At 36.7% G+C, this 13,995-nt stretch overlaps 1 pseudogene; it reads left to right on the top strand.

Annotated features, from left to right (window-relative positions):
* Positions 1-2,314: 2,314 nt before the first annotated feature.
* Positions 2,315-5,015, top strand: LOC132352394 (DNA endonuclease RBBP8-like; annotated as a pseudogene).
* Positions 5,016-13,995: the final 8,980 nt, after the last annotated feature.

Below are 13,995 nucleotides of genomic sequence, written 5' to 3'. Positions count from 1 at the left end.
CTATAAGTTCTTAGGCTCAGAATAGAGCAGAACGTCAAATAAAGCTCATAAAGTTAATTAATGAAGATGGAAATGACGATAGTAGAATTATTTTCAGTTTTACAATCATATATAGGAAACTATGTTTCCTTATTTATATCTCAAAACATTCCACACAAAAGTTACTCTTAGTAAACTTTAGTCCTCAGAGTATTTTCTCATTTGCTATTCATATGTGGCAGATAACTTGTTTGCTTAAAATGCACAGATAATGCATTTTTTTGATAATAGATTTCAATATGCATTAAACTATTGAAAAAATACTATGGTATAATTTATAGGACTTAACTGATTTAATCTTTTGGGAAAAAAAATCACAAAAATATTTCTATGTGACACATATTTTGCCTCCACAGTCAGCATCTTGAATGTTAAGTCAAGAAATTTTAAACAAAGTTTTAAATATTGCTTATGAACTGCAATGCTTTTTGCCATCAAAAAGAAATACATAGCAAAATTAACTTGAATTGAAAACAAGATAATTGATTTTCTCTAAATGAGTCTGTTTAAAATTTTCAGAGTTAGCTTAGTCCTTGAAGTTACAGTGTGGCACATTTGGAGATCAAAATGTTACAGCTGTTTCCTGGATGCCATTTGCAGCAAGCATAAAATGTCACTATATACTAATATGCTTTTTTGAGCTAACAAATAGGAATCAATTCACTGAAATCGATTTTCATGAATGTTAATACTATTTTTTTGCTTCGATTTTTTAAAACAGTGTGGGCAGCTGATTCTAAATATGATAATTTTGCAATTTATCTAAGAAGAATTTGGGGCAGATACTCCTATGACCAAGCAAAAATTGAAAAATAACCAAAATAACAATTGTTATTTCCACTCTACTACTGCTGCCACCACTACTATTATTAGTAATTACAATGTCAATAACAAACTATACTTATTGAACAGTTTCTATGTGCCAGGAATTGCTCTGTCTCATTCAACCCTCACTGTAAACCTATCAGGTAGCTTATATTCCTTTTTTATATGATAAAGAAACCTAGTTCAGATGAATGAAGTAACGAAGTAATGAAGTCAAGGTCATAAATTAAGAAGCTAGAAATCCAGTCCAGGAATTCTGGTATAATAAACTCCTATAAGTCTCTAAAAATACAAAATTTTATTAACATGAATACATTAATATATTTCTCAGAATATGTTTTTTTAAATTATATTTTTGCTTTTATTGTTATATTTTTTGTTTAAAAGTTTTAGGAACTTATAGGTTCCATTTTAGGGAAGAAGCTTTCCAGGATCCCTTTACACCCAAGCATGAAGAGTCTGCAGACTCAGCTGCTCCAGGATTAAGCAAACGTTTGCCTATGTAGACTGCATATCAATTAAAAGGAGACACACTGCAGTAAGCTACTGTCTCTTATTTTGGGGGGGATATGTCTTATATATTTTTGTATATTATATATACTTTTGTATATTTTATATACTTTTGGTATTTATCTGGTCATAGGAAGGGATACAAGCTTAAAATTGTAGTAAAATACACCTTTCTGGATTTATGGGTTTTATGGTCATAAATCACCACAGAAAGACACAGAATCTTCATTAAAAATTGGCTGCAAATTTGTACTCACAAGCTTATTTACTCTGCTTTTCCTCATTACGTTTCTTCCACTCTTCCAATCTTACCTGTCATATACTGTAGATGATTCTGTTATGATGAAAGGGAAGAGAAAGTGCAAAGTATTATATATATATATATATATATATATATATATATATATATATATATATACACACACACATATATATATATATTATATAATATATTTATATATATATATATATTATTTTGGAGGAAAGAGCTTTTCATTAATGATATGTCATTAAAATGAGGAGATAAAACCAAAACCAAAACAGGCTTTAGTATTGCCAATATCCTCTAAGGCATATTTATTGTATGAGAATAAAATCTCAGATTGACTGTGGTGTTCTTTTTAAGTTAATGTTTATCAACAATCAGTTTAGGTCCCTCCCCCAGCCCTGAAAAGCTCGGGCTGTCCCGAGGGGGAGCCTTGGCCACTGGCAGTTTGGTCGATTAGTGAGGGAACTAGGAGAAAAGCAAATGGCAAACAAGGAGAAAAGCAAACGGCCTTCTCTGCTCAGCCCCAGAGTGTGCCTGCTTCCCTTCTGGGGCTTTTAAGAATCTCGAGGCAAGCTGCATTTAAACTGGGCAAAGACAACTTCAGAACTATATAATGTAACAGAAAAGGTCAGAAAACATTAAGCAGTAGAAGTGTGGAGCATATTAAGCAAGATGACTGTCTCTGGAAGGAGTTGTGGAAACCCAGATGTATCTAATGACTAAGGATCTTTGGAGAAAACAAAAGGAGTATCATGATAAAGAAGTACAAGGTTTACAAGTAAAAGTAACCAAACCGAAAAAGGAATGAATTTTAGATGCACAAAGACTAGAAGAATTCTTCACCAAAAATCAACAGCTGAGAGAGCAACAGAAAGTCCTTCATGAAACCATTAAGGTTTTAGAAGATCAATTAAGAGCAGGATTATGTGATTGCTGTGCAGTAACTGAAGAACATAAGTGGAAGAAACAACAAGAGTTTGAAAATATTCGACAGCAGAATCTTAAAGTTATCACAGAGCTTATTAATGAAAAGAATACCTACAGGAAGAAAATAAAATGTTTTCTGAATAGCTGCAGCAGAAAATTGAGAATGATCAACCACATCAAGCAACTGATCCTGAATCTGAGGAAGATATTATTCCAGATTCACCAATAACAACGTTTTCATTTTCTGGTGCTAACCAGCTACAAAGAAAGGAGAACCTTCACATCCAACACGTAGAACAAACACATACTAAACTGGAGCATTCTGCGCGTGCACATGAATTGAAAAAAGTGCCAAAGTCTTCAACTCATCCACAACATAAACCTAATGAAAGTGAAATTCTAGTGACCAACACTTGTGATCAGAGTCAAGCTCCAATGGCTAAAACATATGGAAAAAGCAGTTATTCTCCTGATTATTTAGCTACAGTTGTTGCTGAAACACTTGGACTTAGTGTTCAAGATGAATCTGAATCTTGAGGCCCTAGGAACCCTCTTGGTGATGAGCTCTACCACTGCCTGGAATGAGATCACCAAAAAAAAAAAAAGACATTTTGAGGAATCTAGAAGAAATGGTGAAGATAGTTTAACATTTTCAGATTCTAATTCAAAGACTCCTCCTCAAGAAGAATTGACCACTCAGGTATCATCTCCTGTACTTGGAGCTACCTCTAATGTGAAAAGTAATTTAAGTTTGAATACAAGTTTTTTTCCCTTCTCTTTTAGAAACTGGGGAAAAAAACAAAAACAAAAACAAAACAAAACAAGACAAAAATCTGAAAACAGTGCCTTTCAGCAACACTTCTAATTATAGATTAGAGAAACCTAGATCAAAATCTGAAGATGGTGCTCTTTTCACACATCATAATCTTGGAGCTGAAGTGAACAAGGTCACTAACCAGTCGTCTTCTAATAAGCAGATGCTTATAAATAGAAAGACAAGTGAACCCCTAAGTGAACAGGATAGTATTGATAACACTAAAGATACTGTTACTGATAAAGATAAACACGTAGTACCCCTGAAATCATTGGGAGGCAGAACCAAAAGGAAGAAAATTGAGGAAGAAAGTGAAGATGAAATAAGCTGCCCCAAAACCTCCTTTGATAAAGAAAATGCTTTTCCTTTTGCAGTGGATATTTGTTCTTCCATGAATGGAGACTATGTGATGGATAAACCTCTGGATCTGTCTGATTGATTTTCAGCTATTCAGTGTCAAGAGAAAAGCCAAGGAAGTGAGAACTCTAAACTCAGATTTAAGCAAGTGACTATGAAGTTTTGAAGCCCGTTCCAAAGGGCTCTTCCTCAAGCCATAAGACCTTGAGTGGGAGCTGTGGGTTAAACCAAAAGAGTCCTGTTTACAGGAGTCTCTTTTCCAGTCCTTGAGTAAATCTCCAGATAATAAAACACTGTTACAAATAAAGGAAGAAAATCCTATCTTTAGAATCCCTCTGCATCCACGTGAAAGTTTAGAGACAGAGAATCTTTTTGATGACATGAAGGGTGCTGGTTCTCATGAGCCTATAAAAATAAAAACCAGGTCAATCCGTGGAGCATGTGAATTTGAACCAGTTCTTCTGTTAAATCCATTAACAGAATTGCTAAAATAAAGTCTCCACAAAACAACCAAGATGTATCCTTTGAAAATATCCAGTGGAGTATAGATCCAAGAGCAGACCTTTCTCAGTATAAAATGGATATTACTGTAGTAGATATAAAGTATGGCAGTCAGTCAAGATTAGCAGGAAGAGAGACAGTGGACATTGACTGTACCTTGGTTAGTGAAACTATGCTTTTAAAAATGAAGAAGCAAGAGCAGAAGGGAGAAAAAAGTGCAAATGGAGAAAGAAAAATGTATGATAGCTTGGAAGATATGTTTGATCGGACTACACATGAAAAATATGAATCCTGTTTGGTGGATAGCTTCCCCCAAGTAGCAGATTAAGAGAAGGTGTTGTCAGCTACTACAAAAAAATTAAAAAACACTCATAGTGATAAACAAGATAAGGTCAAACAGAAAGCATTTGTGGAGCCATATTTTAAAGATGATGAAAGAGAAACTAGCTTACAAAATTTTCCTCATATTGAGGTGGTTCGGAAAAAAGAAGAGAGAAGAAAATTGCTTGGACACACATGTAAGGAATGTGAAATTTTATTATGCAGATTTTCCAGCAGAAGAAAGAGGAAAGAAGTTGGCTTCCTGCTGGACACCAATTTTGCTACATTCCACCCAACACACCAGAGAATTTCTGGGAAGTTGGTTTTCCTTCCGCTCAGACTTGCATGGAAAGAGGTTACATTAAAGAAGATCTTGATTCTTGTCCTCATCCCAAAAGATGGCAGCCTTACAGTGCAATATTTTCTCCCAAAGGCAAAGAGCAGAAGACATAAATGTTGAAGCAAAAAGAGAAAAGAGGACAATTTTCTTTTTAGTTATTTATAGTTAAAGTTGGCATTAAACACTGATTTTTTTGGTTTTCTGTAAATTGATTTACAAATCATTTTTCTACTGAAAATGTTTTTAAATGGTATTTACCCATCACACAGATGACTACTTAAAAATGTGAATAAGTTTATGTTGTATTTTCTTGCTTTTGCACCTTTAAAATAATAAGGTGCTTTCATTTTGCACTCTGAGTTAAGAGTTGTTTATTACTTTATTTGGTAATACCTAATTACCATTTTGAAAATATGAAAAAAAAACAACAATCAATTTAAAGGAAGACAGGATGTCAGCAATATGGCAAAGTGAAGAAAAACCTTTCTCTATCCCCTTCAAACTACAACTAGTAAAATATCCACAACTCAACAAAGGTGTTTCTTCTCAATACAGCAGGAAGCTGGAGAATTCCACACATCTGTACATATAAAAGTGGGTGGACTGGAACACATAGAAGAGGCAGAGCTTGGGAAATAGCAGAATTGGTGCCTGCAACCCTGGCCCTCTGACTGCAGTAGCTGAGTCCACAGCTTCAGAGAAGCCAGTAGCAACAGGGAAAGTGGCACACAGGGCCCCAGCCTCCTTACAGCAGTAGTGCCCGTGGCCAAAGTTAACTGAGTAGCCATGGCAGTGTGGGCTGGTACACTGTCTCTCCAGTCACTGTGGTGCCCACAACCCCAGCCCCCATCTTACTCATCTGCAGTGCAGAACCAGCAAACCTTATGATACCAGACAGGATAGAAGCACCTGCGTGACCCCAGCTCCCCTCCTACTGTCCCCCTTTCTCCATGGTGGCAGATCCTGTGACTCAGGGGATGTTGGATGCAAGGGAAGAGCCCACCATCTCACTGATGACAGCAACACTGGCAGAAACAAGGCAACAACAACCCTGGAGGCACAAAAAGCTATAAGGAAAGCAGGGATCCCCATCTGTTACAGAGGTGATGGAGGCTGGAAAGCACCAACTCTCAAATATAACCAGAGGCAGCTCAGGTAAGAGAAAGCAAAAACTTGTGTTTTAGTGCCACCTACCAGAAAACAAGACTCTAACTTCTAACCTGTCATTTAATTTCAAATGCACCAGCAAGGGAATTCATCAGGCACTATGAAGAGCCACAGTAACACTATACCACAGAAAGAAAATGACAATTCTCCAAAAGCCAAACTTAAAGTCATGGAATATTGCAATCTAACTGATAGAGAATTCAAAATAGGTGTTCTGAAGAAACTCAATGAGCTATAAGAAAACTCAGAAAGTCAGTTTAATGAGATCAGAAATAAAATTAATGAACAGAAGGAATGTTTTACTAAAGATATTGGAACTCTAAAAACGAACCAAAGAGAAATTTTGGAGCTAAAAAACTCAATAAATGAAGTGAAGAATGCATAAGAAAGCATTGGAGATAGGGCAGACCATATGGAAGAGAAAATTAGCAAACTCAAAGATAAAAATCTGGTAATGATACAAATAGAAGATGAAAGGGAAGTAAGATATAAAAAAAATAAAGAAATTTTACAAGAGTTATCCAACTCTTTTTGGAAGGGTATATTAGGGTAATGAGTATCTCAGAAAGAGAAAAGCAGTAAAAGGGTGAGAGAGGTTATCTAAAGAAATAATAGCTGAGAACGTCCCAAACCTGGAGAAGGAACTAGATATACGAGTCCATGAAACTAAGAGAACATCTAAATACCTCAATACAAGAAACCTTCTCCAAAACAAATATACATTAAAATTGTCACACGTAAACGAAAAAGAAAGAATTTTAAAGGCAGCCAAGGAAAAGAGAATGGTAATCTACAAAGGAACTCTCATTAGGCAATCAGCAGATTTCTCAGCAGAAACCCTACAGTCCAGATGTAGAATGACATTCTCAAAATATTGAAAGATAAAAACAGTTTACCAAGAATACTTTATCTAGAAAAGTTATCATTCTGATATGAAGTATAAATAATTTCCCAGACAAACAAAAGCTGAGGGAGGTCATCAACACTAGACCTGCCTTGCAAGAGATGTTGAAAGGAACTCTTCCATCAGATTTCACTCATATGTGAAATATAAAAAACTAAAAAAGGAACAAATAAAGATAAATTAATTAACAAACCAAACCAAACCAAAGCAAAACAAACACATAGATACAGAGAACAGAGTAGTGGTTACCAGAGGGGGAGGGGGGAAGGGGAGGGCAAAATGAGTAAAGGAGATCAACTGTATGGTGACAGATGGAAACTAAATTTTTGGTAATGAGCAAGTTGTAGTGTATACAGGAGAAAAAAATATAATGTACACATTAAACTTATATAATGTTATAAATCAACCTTGCCTCAATAAAATACATTTTAAAAATACTAATGATATAAGGTAACAAAATATTATCAAATTTTGTATTGGTTCAATTGATTGTCTTAAATTAGAATTCTTATCCAGGTGAATTCACAAGAAAGAGAAACATGAAATGCTACTTTTCAGTTCCCTGTTATCTAACACTATCTGAAAACAGTGCATTAATTAAGGTTGTGGTATCTGCTATAATAAATTAATACCTACATTTCTGTGACTTAATACAATTGAATTTTTTTCTAAATCTGGGAATAGACCAATATTGGCTTTCTTGCTCAAGGACTGAGAGAGTTTGATTTAGGAAGTCATGAATGCACCAAAGCTGCCCAGGAAAGAGATATGCAACCATCAGAAGGAAAGAAAACAGAAGAGGGATTTGAGTGGTATTCATAGGGCAAGATGGAAGTGGCCCACTGCATCTCTTCTCAAATGTCATGGGCTAGGATGCAGTCACAGGACCAAAACTAAGTACAAACTTGGAGGAAAAACAAGTCCAGGAGGAAGAAAACCACACATTTTGTTAAGCAGCTGGCATTCTCTCCCCAAATCTCTAATTACACATATTTTATTTATTTTTATTTGTACCTATATAGCAAATTGAAAAGTAGATTTTATGATTCAAACTTTTTTCTGTGAAAAATGAGAATAATCAACAAAAGATAGCCTTTTTTAAGGTTTAAGAGTATTAGTAAAATATACATTTAAAATATTGCTGACATATTGTCACAAACTTACATTTTTCCAAAAAATTGCTATATTTCTTAAAGATGACTACATTTACTTATATTGATTATTTTATTTTGTTTCAGTTTATTTTGTGAGATGCGATTTGAGATTACTTGCTTCCGAATCAATCATTTTAATTATACGTATTTTAACTAAATATGGGTGTAATTGTGAATGCAATTGTTTCTAAAAGCCTATTTTGTGTTAAAAGTAATAAAGAGAAAAATAGAACCAAGAGCATTTGAATAAAAGGTGACAAAGTCTAAAATGAATAAAATTTAAAAGAAGATTTGATATTCAAGGACTCCAGAGAAAGTTTTGATTAACAGAATAATGAGGAACAAAGCTTCCCATCACTCTAATAAACAGGTGGAACACTCTCTTGAAGCTGCAGCAGGCATAAGGGTTTGAATAATCCTCATACATGAGTCAGAGCAGGAAAATAAAGAATCAAAGAGAAGAAACACTTTTTCTAAGCACCTAAATGAATTTCTTAAGAGTTTTCAATTTTTCTTTGGAGCAGAGTTAGAAGAGAAAAGAAAAGATTTTGCAGGTTGTTGTATATAAAGTGGTGCAAGTTAAAATTTGCTGAGAAATTATGGCAACACATAGCTACAGGGAGCTAAGGAATCTGAAAAAAAATAGTTATTTCCTAATAAGGACATATGTGAAATCATTGTAAGATCAAGAAAAATTCTTCCCCAAGGGGGATATAAATGAGCTGATTATCAGAATAATGTCATTCCCCACTTAAAAAAAGTGTTATGAACTGTGTCAAGCTGTTATATACCTGACTTTACTCTTGGGAAGTATTCTAAGCTATTTGCATCCATGTACTATTTAATTGGTTTTAGCATATATGTTGGCTATCAGTTTTAAGTAAAACAAAAGTTAAACAAAAAATAAATTCTCATGTTTAATACTTTTAACAAGCTAACTTAAAATAAGCAATATTAGTACATTTTTGAGCAAATTACATCCTCCTGGGAGGAGTCCCACTTCGTGGAGGATGGCAAAGAGCATAATAACGCCTGTCACCAGGGGCAGCAGGCCCCACGATGTCAACTGCCGCCTGGTTTTTAGAATGCCCAAGAAAAACACAGCAACACAGCTTTACCCACACACTGGATGGAATAAGGCTTTCCTCATTGAGAAGAGATGGAGTAAGATCAGCTTCAATAGCGAGGGACAGTCCCCAAGGCCAAGTGGTCTCCCTCCTCACCACCCCATGCAGCTGAAACAGGGAGAGATGGTGGTGTGCATCACCCCATGCTGCAGGTGTAGGACCCCATTTGTTCTCTTGAAAGAAGAGGTAGAGCAGTGTTCTTGGCCAGGTGCTATATGATGTACACTCTTAAGCAGAACAAAGTACACATCAAATCCAGAATGGAGGAAGATATTACCAAATAAGGTGATATGATCAGCATAGGCTCCCAGGTCTCCTTATCTCCATGAAGAAAATGTTGCAGGTCCAAGGGTCAACAGGCTGCATGTGATTGCCCTTCTCAACATCCACCCCTCCAGTCCTTGCTCTGCCACTTAAAATAACAGATAAAGCACATCAAATCTGGCAAGGATGATACTGTTTGTAACAATATTAATCGACATACTGGGTAGCTTAAATTGAAAGTCCTATTTTATATTCAGCCAGTTGATTTGTTTTCTTGCACTTTATTTCTATTAAATTAAGAAATACTAATTTAGGTTGTTAAGTCTGGCAATTCATAGCTTGCTCAAATAATGCTCTATAATTTTAACAAAGTATGGAGTGATTTCTCACTGAATAACCCTTTCATCTCTCTGTCAGTCAATATATAGTACAGAAAAGCTGTAATATGGAGAGATAGAAGAAAATGGATTCGAAATCTATACTTTGATGCATTTAGCATGCTAAAGTATTTCTTAAAGTTCATTGAATTATTTGTGTATGATCTAAAAATATAAATATTAATAAATGATGATTCTCATATTCAATAATTGAAGAAAAATATTGCTATTGGCTGAAAGTGTTTCCCCAAAATTCATATGTTGAAAACTTAATGCTGAAGTTGATGGTATTAGAAAATGGGGCCTTTCAGAGGTGATTAAGTCATGAATGGGATTCATACCCTAATAAAAGAGACCCCAGAGAGATTCCTCATCCCGTCTACCATGTGAGGACACAGCAAGAAGTTATCAGTCTGCAACCTAGAAGAGGGCCCTCACCAGCAGTGTGGGCACCCAGATCTCAGACTTCCAGTCTCCAGAACTGTGAGAAATAAATTTCTATTGTTTATAAACCATACAATCTGTGATATTTTTTTAGAGCAGCCCAAGCAAACTAAGACAAACCCCAGTTGGTGGGAATCTGTGATTAAGCAGATTTCACCAGAATTACTTCAGTATTCTTACACAATCTTTCTGATAATGCATTATAAACAGAAAAGGATTATTAGCAAACCTGGCCCCTTCAGGTCTGAAACTAACAAACAAACAAAAAAAGGGGGAAAATCTAAAAAATATAATGTCCTTTTAATTTAAATATTTGATATCTTTGCACACAAAAATACATGAGTCTACTGTTCAATGGTAATACAATCTTAGAAATGCCTCTCTCCCTGGTGGATGGAGGCTAACTTCAGAGATTTTCCATAGTTTACAAACAAGAGTCTTAAGAAACAACTCAGTCTTTTTTATAGAAAAGAGAGGAACTATTTCCATCTATTTTATTACTTTCTCCAAGGCTGAACGTGTGGTTCTTTGTTGAAACACAATTCCAACTTTCTCTTGCTCTGTTAGAGACTTACTGTGACAAAGTTTCTCCCTAAATTATGAAGATGAAACATAGGTATCAAAACTAGCAAGTAAAAAGAACTCACAAACCACAGAGCTTAAGCAGTGGAGTTACAAATGATGTACATCTGCTCTCAGTGCTTCAAATCAAGGTGAGGATGTGATGAACTGACACATTATTGTGTTACCGAATGCAGGCTTAGCTGCTCCCTACTGGAAAGCCAATACTCAAGAGACAAGTGTTGGTTGGAAAAGGAAAGGTTGTTTTATTAGAGAGACTGGCAACCCTGGGGAGAAGGCAGACTCATGTCCAATAACCAACTCCCAAGATTCTGCTCAGCCATGGTAGTTTTTTTTTCTTTTTTTAATTAATTAATTAATTTATTTTTGGCTGTGTTGGGTCTTCGTTCCTGTGCGAGGGCTTTCTCTAGTTGTGGCGAGCTGGGGCCACTCTTCATCGCGGTGCGCGGGCCTTTCACTGTCGCAGCCACTCTTGCTGCGGGACACAGGCTCCAGACGCACAGGCTCAGTAGTCGTGGCTCACGGGCCCAGTTGCTCCGCGGTATGTGGGATCCTCCCAGACCAGGGATCGAACCCGTGTCCCCTGCATTGGCAGGCAGATTCTCAACCACTGCGCCACCAGGGTAGCCCGCCATGATAGTTTTTAAAGGGAAAAAGCGGGAAGAATCTCAGTGAATCATCTAGGCAGGAGGTGAGGTTGTGTCATTTTCCATTGTGTGCAGACTGGCTGACTCCTCCTGATTTTTCTTTAAATGTTATCTTTCCCACTGGTCTAGCCTGCAGAAATGTTAAGGGGGAAGCTGGGAGTAGAGAGCTAGTCATTCTTCAACTACTTATTCTTTATTCTTACTTCTTTTGATCTAGGGAAAGAAGCAAAAGGTTAGGCAAGGCATTGTGTGTGTCCAGTGGAGCGTAAGTCAGGAGTTAGGTTAAATATTGCCTAGTGATTTCATTTTATAATTAAGTTTTTAAGTTTTGAGGGGAAGAGAAAACAGGCAAACAGAAAGGGGCAAAAGAGCTGCTTACAGTTGTTCACAGAAAAAAGAATGATTGTAATGTGGACTCTCTTTGAAAAACTACAGTATTTCAGTGGGTGGCAAATACTGGAATTGTAATAGGTACACCCTAAATATGAAGTGGCCAATCTCAGCTCCTAATTATGGGAAAATTCTCAGCATCATCTCATTTATCTAGCTATGCCATTTGAACAAGCTACTTTAAATTATACAAATTATCTTCACTGACTTTATTTGACTTGAAAATTTTAAAAAATTCATTCCACATTTCATTCATATGTCTATTTCTCCTTCATATCCAATATATTATGGAGAAAGTATCTTATAACTGTTGTCCAATTTTCCCACTGAAAATGGCAAAGACTGTAGTTGATAATATGCACTATAGAACTATTTTTATTACTTAATTTTTCACTGATTGAAATCAACAGATGGGAGAAGCCTAAGAAAGCTAGAGCAGCAACTTCAACTCTTATTGACTCCCAACTCATACCTTAAACACCCACAAGAAACCACCTTCAGATACCCACCAGAGCATCCCCGCTCCAAGAAGGCATTCACACTGCTGTGCAATTCTGGCAAGACCAAACACCCCACAGAAGCCATCACAAAACCGCATGCTCAAACTACCACATCCACTAAACTAGTGACTAGGAGAAGCCAGGAAACTGAACACCACCAGCCATCACTTCCAACAGAGTTAAAGAGGGTAGGGCTATTAATGGAGATGGTGCACCTGGCGAACTGGTTTTCAATTCACCAGCAATACCAACACTCAGGAATCTGGAGTTTCCTCTGATTATTTGCAGCATGGTAGGCAAGTAGCCATGTAGGCATACTTCCCCCAAAAGACAGGAAGGTCAAGGAAGGTATATCAAAACACAGTGAAACTGCAAAACAAAGCTTTTAAAGGAGTTGAAAGGTTTTTCACCCCTGTCAGGTGGTGATAAATAGTGGGTCCCTGTTTTGGAGACTTGTGGACCAGGTTCTCTAGACGTAAGAATTACAATATATCTTATGTTTAGGAGGGCTTTCTTCACAACGAATTTCTTGTATCATTTACTCAAATTAAAGAAATATATAATCCTTACATGTATAAATCTGTGCCTGAAAGCAAAGTCTGTAAAAAGAACTTGGGAATAGCTAGATTACTTGGAGGTGATCTGAGGAAGCAGAAATAGAAGTAAGGGTTATCTGGTGGCGCAGTGGTTGAGAATCTGCCTGCCAATGCAGGGGACACGGGTTTGAGCCCTGGTTTAGGAAGATCCCACATGCCGCGGAGCAACTAGGCCCGTGAGCCACAACTACTGAGCCTGCGCGTCTGGAGCTTGTGCTCCGCAACAAGAGAGGCCGCGATAGTGAGAGGCCTGCCCGCGCACCGCGATGAAGAGTGACCCCCGCTTGCCGCAACTAGAGAAAGCCCTCGCACAGAAACGAAGACCCAACACAGTCAAAAATAAATTAATAAATTAATTAATAATAAAAATAAAGGAATTCCTTAAAAAAAAAAAAAAAGACTAGTTGGGTAAACTAGCAGTTAAATATCAGCTTCAGAGAATCTTCACAAGTTGAAAAGTTCAATATAGTAAAAATCTCAAAAAAAAAAAAGAAGTAAGGGTTATGAGACAGTGAAAGTGGAACAGCCATAGAAAGATGTTTTGCTCGTGAAGTTACTGCCGTAGGCTAGGGCTCAACTCACCTGAGCCCTCTGAGCCTAGAGCCTACTGTCTGAAGGATCAGAGGCTTTGTCATTCATTTCGCCATCACTTATGCACCACTTCTCATCTCCTACTGGTTGAAAGTTGTTGCTGGAGGTGTTAATGGCCCCACACATCAGACACATCAGAGAAAGCCCTAAGGAAGAAAAGCAGAAAGATTAATGAAAGATATCTGAGGTTAGATTCTGTTTCCATACACAAGACCGTCCATCATAGTTATTGTTGGTGTCAGAGGTGAGCTGAGGAAAGATGGCATAGGGAGCAAAAATTGACTGCTCCACTCACTACCTTTCCATTAATCGCTGTCATCCTTTTGCAACTGTGCACATACCGGGTATAC

Source organism: Balaenoptera ricei, chromosome 18, assembly GCF_028023285.1.
Source record: "Balaenoptera ricei isolate mBalRic1 chromosome 18, mBalRic1.hap2, whole genome shotgun sequence".
NCBI lineage: Eukaryota > Metazoa > Chordata > Mammalia > Artiodactyla > Balaenopteridae > Balaenoptera > Balaenoptera ricei.
Note: the sequence above shows the minus strand (reverse complement) of the source record. Positions and strands in the feature narration are given on the sequence as shown.